At 35.6% G+C, this 7,964-nt stretch overlaps 1 long non-coding RNA gene across 1 annotated transcript; it reads left to right on the top strand.

The window, feature by feature from the left end:
- Positions 1 to 2,092: 2,092 nt before the first annotated feature.
- On the top strand, positions 2,093 to 4,619 carry LOC121968017. Its single transcript, XR_006107899.1, has 5 exons — positions 2,093 to 2,550; positions 2,647 to 2,697; positions 2,760 to 2,881; positions 4,017 to 4,088; positions 4,374 to 4,619. It is a non-coding gene; the product is annotated as an uncharacterized LOC121968017 (long non-coding RNA).
- The last annotated feature ends 3,345 nt before the right edge of the window (positions 4,620 to 7,964 follow it).

Genomic DNA, 7,964 nt, shown 5'->3' with positions numbered 1-7,964 from the left:
GCTAGCTAGCTAGCTCTTTCTTTCATGCATCCGTGCAGGTTTCATTTGGATGGAAAACGGCAATCGAAACAAAACTTGACATGGAACATGCACAGCAGCCCAAACAATTGGATCGACAAGGAAGAGTGCGCAGTGTGATTACGAGGATGATCAAGGGAAAGGAAGAAGGAGCTTGTAATACGTCTTGTGGAAGGGAATGTGTCGTGTACATTAAAGTGTTGTTGAGCTTCCTATCAAACGGCAGGTTCTCGTTCTTGAGCTTCTCAAGCATTATATTAATTCAACTAGAGCTAGTTCATCTAGCTAGCTAGCTTGCTGATTAATTAATTGATATAGTTGAGGATGGCCGCAGGATTTTCCTTCGATCACCCTTTGCCGTTCATCTTTGGCATCCTTGGTAATCTCATCTCCTTCATGGTGTACCTGGCGCCGCTGTAAGGATTCTTAATTAATAATTCTCCTTGTTTAATTTTCGTATATATCACAGCTGATCACCTACTTACAGCAATATAAACGAATTAGCTAGGTGAAAACCTGGGTGGTAGAGCGATTTGGATAAAATCCTAGAGTTGGAGACTTTAGTTGAAAATTTTGGTGGTCGCGGACCAAGTGCAACTACAAAAAAACAGGGCTTCAAAAACGGATTTTTAAAACGAAAATAAAATCTGTTTTAGATTTATATAAATCAGAGACAGATTTAATACGGAATTATTAATCCGTTTCATTTTAGTAAATAATATATATTTTTTTAAAAATTAAGACAGAATTTAAAATAAATTTGAAACAAAATTACATATAAATTTTTATAAATAAAAATAAATATGAATTATAAACAGAATTTGAGACTGTATAATTTCGATGACAAATTTTGTTTATAAATTAATTAAAAGTTAAAACGGAAATAAAATCTGTTTCAGATTTATATAATCAGAGACAGATTTTATACGGAATTATTAATCCGTTTCATTTTAGTAAATTATATATATATATTTTAAAATAAGACATAATCTAAAACCAAATTGCATATAAATTTTTATAAACAAAAATAAATATGAATTATAAAATTTGAGACGGTATAATTTCTGTGACAAATTTAGTTTAAAAATTAATTAAAAGTTAAAACAAAAATAAAATCTATTTTGAATTTATATAAATCAGATATAATTACATAATAATTAATTTGTTTAACTTTAATGAAATATAATATTTGAAAAGAAATTTAAAACAAATTTTGATACGAAGCTATGTATAAATTTAATTAAAAAATAAATATGGATTATAAACGAAATTTGTGACTGTTTAAACATTTAATGAAAATTTTAAACGAAAATAAAATCTATTTTATATTTATATAAATCAGAGACACGAAATTATAAATATGTTCTGATAAAATATAATATATGAAAAAACTTTAAGAAAGAATTTAAACCAAATTTAATATGAAATTACATATAACTTTTTATAAATAAAAATAGATAAGAATTAGATTTTCTAACCCTTTTTCCTTGTCCTAATTTGGCTTTGGCTTTGTCTTTGGCTTTATCAGAGCAGGTACGAATTCTTTTTCTCCCGCCTTTGATTTTTTTTTTCTCGTGCTTGGTGGCCATCTCATACGGCTGCAAGGTTGTTCGCAACTACGAGGTCAGTCGTAGTTGTGAGGTCGGTCGCAACCACTTGAGGTTATCTACAGTTGCTTCTCAAGGTCGCAAGATTCGTGACCTTTTTAATTAGCCCCCTCATGCGACTGTGAGGTCGTCCACCCTACAGTCCCTGAATTCTTGTTATTTTTATTGATTTTTATTAATAATTATGCACTTTTATTGTAAATTATGGTAATAAAAAAATAATAATAATAATTAAATAATAAGATTTAATTGGGGAATAATTTTAATTTTAAATATCATTATAAATAATTTTTAATGACATATATCAAAAGAGATTATTTTAAATATTAAAATATTATTTTAGACTATTTATAGTGATAAATTTTGATAATGTCATCATATAACTATTTGGATTTGATTAAACTAAACCTACGTATTTAATCGATTTTTCCCGATTCCTTCTCATTTTCCCCCCATCCTTCGTTCCTTTCTCTGATTTTGCTCCTCCAACCCCTTCATCGCCGGCGTTGGTCCACACCACCACGCCGTTCTCCACGAGCTCATCGCCGGGCAGCAGTCTTTCCTTCCGCGTGCTCCACCGACGCCCTCTTCTCCCTTCCTCTCTCTTGTGTCTCTGCCCTAGATCGCCGACGGAGAGGTTTCTTCCACCGCGATCTCACCTTCACGCGTCGTCGTGGCACCTTGTCTGTGAGATACCGGCGCCTATAGCTACCAGCCATCGACGTCGCCATTCTTGTTCGTTGCCGCTTCCCATCTCTAACTCCTTTTCCCATCTCGAGCCTTAGCTACCATCACTGGGATCGAGTTGTGTTCCTTTTCCGATCTCTAACTCCTTTTCACATCTCCATCTCCTTTTCCCATCCCGTGATTTCCAGCAGAAGGGTTGCTTCGATCGCAAACTAAAAGTGGAGTGCAATGGAATTGGGTAAGTTGTGTTCCTAATTTCTAAGATTTCACATTCTTAATTGCTCTACCTGTTGGATGTGAGAGTAATCCATGGATATGGTTGATTGATTTCTAGGTTTGGTATCAATAGGATTGACCTGTTGGATGTGAGAGTAATCCATGGAAAGTAAGACTGATTGTTTTTTGTGTACTGTTTTTGTATTCTTGGATGATGATATTGTGGTGCAGCGGGATCTCACAGCATTGTGGAAAATTGATATCGATGGGAAGGTGAATGGAGCAGTTGAGACATGCTTTGGGTCTTTTCATCGTTATTCACAGCATATAAATTTCTTACACCCTTTATCAAAGTCAGTTATACCTTTGCTTCAAGTTCCAAATTTGTTATGTAGTTGTGCACTAAATAAGATTACTTTGCAACTTATATACCTTTGCTCCGTGGTTTTAATTGTAATTCTATATAGAAAGTTTAGGTGGAAGAAAAGAGAGTCCAGGAGGCCCATGGCAATTCATTGGTCTCATGCCACTTTTTGATCCCCTGAGACATAACAGTGTAAAAACAATTCATAGAAACAATTCGTAGGGCATTGAATCTTGGTGTCAATGTAAAAATGATTATGGGTATGCTATATGTCGTAGAACGTCATTCTTGCTTTCAGCTTTGCTTCCCTTTTGGCTATACAATTTAGTTGCTCTTAGGGATTTTTTCTGGAGAAGTTAGTTTTGTTTAAGCATTCTATTGATTTTTTTTTTTGACAGTATCATCTTGACATAGCTGTGAGATGATATGAATACAAATGTCATCTAATGAGACTAATGCATTCTAGTTCTTAAAAAGTCACCATTGCACATATTCAACCAATCTTCTACCAAACAGTTGAATATGTGAAAAAAATGTATCACAGAGATACTCTGAATTAGCATAAGTATAGTTCTAAGTGAGTTTGCAAAGATAATGATGGGAGTGGTAATAAGTGGTCATCTGTACATCCTTGGGTGGTGGCTATCTTTAGTATTAGCCAATGCAGTTTCATTTTCAATTCATTCAGAGAAGATGTTATTCAATCAATGTGTCATTAGAAGGATTGTTTTACTTGAAAAATGGTAGGGTAATCATTGCCTAACAATCAGGACGTATTTTTGATTGGATAAGTACTTTCACCTATCATATGTGTACCTCTTGTCCTGACCTCATATGAAGCTTCTTTGGTTTTCTTAATTCTTGATTGAAACAATCAAACTCAGTTCTTGATTTGGATGGGATTGTTGAATAATAGAAGATTATTTTTTTGGACATGGAGGACTCCATTGGTATTTGGTTATGTAGCTTCAAGTTATCGAATAGTTCGTAGTAACTATTGTTCTCAAGTAATCAAAGTTAGTTATACCTTTGCTTCAAGTTCCAAATTTGCTTTGTAGTTGTTACTTAACTATGTATGAAAAATTCAATGATTGTTACTTAACTATGGTAATTCTTTGTTTCAGGTTAAGTGAAATTTAGTGGGCAGCTTTTATTTTGTTATGTGCAGGATTCACAATAGCTCAGCTGAATTCCAAGTAAGCATAATATACTTGTATTTTGTAGTTAGGTTAGACTTAGCTCTCAATTCTTACATTGTATTTTATTCATTAGGTTTGATTTTATACTTGTTTTGCTATTTCAAATCTTAGTCTTAGAATCCAAAATCCAAACTCCCTTGTTAATTCTTTAGCATTGATAACTATGGACTAATTAGTGGGTGATCATTGATACTGATTATGGCTTTTGTACAATTTTAATTTATTTTGTATTAAAAATTCTGATATTGTAAGACTTACTTGTTTCATATTTTGATTTGTTAGATTTTCTCAACAAAATTGGTTGGCTCATTAATCTGTACAAGAGAAGCAATTTATCTCATGAAATTCGAAGACGGGGAGAGCAAAAAGAAGAAATTGAAGGCATGGATGCTATTAGCTCGAGGATGGAGGAACAAATTATTGAAAGAGAAAAAAAAATTGTTATTACAGAAAGTAGGCAGAGGGAAGAAAATCTTAAGGAGATGATTCGGAAATGATTCGAGAAATGGAATATATAAATCATTTATATCTAGGAAAATTTAGTCTTTATAGTTTGATTATTGATCAAATTTGTTTGGATAATGTAAATATTTATTTTATTTTAATGTTAATTGTATAATACATTTGGAATTAGAAGTTATTTCTTTTTAATAATTTTAATTTATTTGAAATGAAGAATTATTAAATATATTGATGAAAAATATAAAAATATAATATAATAATAATTAGTGATAAATTTAAAAATAAAATTATATACGGATTTATAAATAGAATTGTAAACTGATTTTTAAACAAGATTAAAAACAGAATAAAAACAAAATTAGAGACAGAATTTACATTTGAAATTAATTTTATTTTGTTAACTTGAAAACAGATTTATAAACAGGTTTTTCATCCGTTTCTAAAATTAGAGACGGAATATTTTCGTTTCAAAATTAGCTATGGGGCTTTCACTAACGGATTTTTGAGACGGAATATTCCGTCTCAAACTTTCTTTAGAGACGGAAAAATGATTTTCAGAGACAGATGTTTTCGTCTCTAAAGCCCTGTTTTCTTGTAGTGAAGTTTGGACTGGTCGTGGAGCGGACGTCCAGCATGAAGACCTGAAGTTTTGGGCGCCGAGCAAAAGTTCAGTCAGTCTGGAGGATCGGTCTGACAATAGGTAACTTCTCCTGAGAGGAGTAGGTGAGGACGTGTTCCCCGGTGAGAAAACAGTAGGTGTCTGTTCGACCTAAGGTTTCTAGAGGAAATCCGAAATCAGAACCTGACAGTCCGAAGGCTGTTAAGTTATCCATTTATATATTATTTTCTATTTTATCTAACTTTGTTTTGCAGGAAATTAAACTAGCAAGTTTTACAGGGTTAGACTTAGCTTTGATCGGTCGACCGAACCGTAGTACAGTAGGATTAGATTTTCAGAGATCAAACTGGGTTCGATCGAGGGATCGGTCGATCAAACCTCGAGATCGATCGACCAAACCTCGGGATCGGTCGACCGAACCGAGGATAGACAGAGACTTAGTCGAGCCGGGTTTGATTGGATTGGATGAGGCGAAGATCATCAGCTAATCGGTCGACCGAACGGCGGGATCGGTCGACCAAACGAAGGCGCTATCCGGAGAGGCTGCATCTGGACGGAAGACTGGGAGGATTCAGCAGGTTCGGTTAACCGAACCTGGGGATCGGTCAACCGATCCAGGTCGAGTCAAAACTTGATCTTGAGATCAGAGGATCTGGATCAGGTTTGAAGAGGCTATAAAAAGGGGTCTCGACCAGCACTTCAGAAACACCGAAAATCAGACTACTTGTGCTCCTATGTGCTATTTCGAAATGCTTCAACAACGTTCAACTGCTACACTGACAATCGATGAGCATTTCCATCATCTTTGTATTGTTAGCAACTTAGTTTAATATTGTAATTGTACTTGTTCTTCTTGTAAAAATTTCTCGAGCTTATAGTGATTATCCAACATAAGCGATTAACGATCGCGGGTCTTAGAGTAGGAGTCGTCACAGGCTCCGAACCAAGTAAAAGAAACCTGTTAGCGATTGTGCTTGTTTCTTTTCTTTATTTCGCTGTGTTATTCTGAGTTTTTCGAAACAAATGAATTAGCCACGAGTGTCATTTATCCCCCCCCCCCCCCTCTAGCATGTCATCGATCCTACAGGGAGGCCCGAACCATGAGAATAATTATGGTTATTCGTTTAAGGAGAGAATTGTTGGAATACAATCAAACTCCCACATTAGAAAGATATATAAAATATCATGGGTTTAAAAAAGATGTAAGATATCTCCATTAGAATGAAGCCTTTTGGGTAGTGCTCAAGAGCAAAACCATGAGGACTTAGACCCAAAGTGGACAATATCATGTCATTGTGGATATATGTGAATATCCTTTGTGCACAACAAATGGTATTAGAGTCATGATCTAGACCAGATGTCACGTGGGGTGATGTCGAACGAAATTGAGGGTGGGCACGAAGCAGGTCAGGGGTGATCAGATGCTTGTGGAGAGACCCGAAGTATGTCAAAAGTGACCGGGTCCAGATGCTTGTGAAGAGGCCTGGAGTATGTCAATGTCATCGGATGCTCGCAGGGAAGGTCGGGATGACCGGATACTTATGGGGAGATCCGAAGCAGGTCATGGTGGCTGAATGCTCGCGGGGAGGGCCAAAGCAGGTCAAGATGACTGGATACTCGCAGGGAGACTCGGAATAGGTCAGGGTGATCAGGTGCTTACGGGGAGACCCGGAGTAAGTTAGGGTGATCGGATGCTCATGGGGAGGCTCGGAACATGTCAGGGTGATCGGATGCTCGCGGGGAGGCTCGGAGTAGGTCAAGAGTGACTAGATAATCATGAGGAGATCCGGAGCAGGTCAAGAGTGTTCAAATAATCATGGGGAGACCCGGAGCAAGTCAAGGTAACCAGATACTCGCGAAGAGGCCCAGAGATGGTTAGGATGGCTGGATGCTCGTAGGGAGGCTCGAAATAGGTCAAGGTGATCAGGTACTCGCGGGGAGACCTGAAATAAATTAGGGTGATTGAATGCTTACGGGGAGGCCCGGAACAAGTCAGGATGACCGGATGCTCGTGAGAAGGTCTGGAGTAGGCCAAGAGTGATCGGATGCTCGCGGGAAAATCCCAGAGCAGGTCAAGAGTAACCAGATGCTCTCAGGGAGGCTCGAACTATGTGAGTAATTATGGTCCTTCGTTTGAGGGGAGGATTATTGGGATACAATTAAAGTTCTACATTAGAAAGATATGGAAAATGATATATGATATCTCAATTGGAATAGGACATTTTGGATAGAGTTTAAGAGTAAAACTATGAGGATTTAGACCTAAAATGGACAAATCATGTCATTATAGAGATATATGAATATCCTTTAGGTACCCACTATATTTTATTTTAATGACAACTTAGTGAGGATTCAGATTTATAACCACTCAAAAACTAGTGATACAGTTGATGAACATCTCTACAAACAAATATAACAAGTTTTAAAATTGACTTATTAACAGTTGATTGCTCAAACATAATGGGATATAATTATAAGGGAATTAAATGAACTTAACATTCATGAATGAATAAGGTTAGTGTTCAACTTGATAAATGATTCAATTTATGACAGCTCAAAAAAAATTAACAGTTGAGTTATACAATCGAACATCTCTACAAACAAAGATAACAAGTTTTAAAATTGACTTATTAGCTATCGATTGCTAATAAAAGATGAACCCAATATGTCATAATTATTAGGGAAGTAAATGAAACCTAATGTTCATAAATAAAGTTAATGTTCGACTTGATAAGAAGTTATTTATGTTCGTTTAATGCACACTGTCAATTAAATAAATATATTTGAACAAC

The sequence above is a fragment of the Zingiber officinale genome, chromosome 3B (genome assembly GCF_018446385.1).
Source record: "Zingiber officinale cultivar Zhangliang chromosome 3B, Zo_v1.1, whole genome shotgun sequence".
NCBI lineage: Eukaryota > Viridiplantae > Streptophyta > Magnoliopsida > Zingiberales > Zingiberaceae > Zingiber > Zingiber officinale.
Note: the sequence above shows the minus strand (reverse complement) of the source record. Positions and strands in the feature narration are given on the sequence as shown.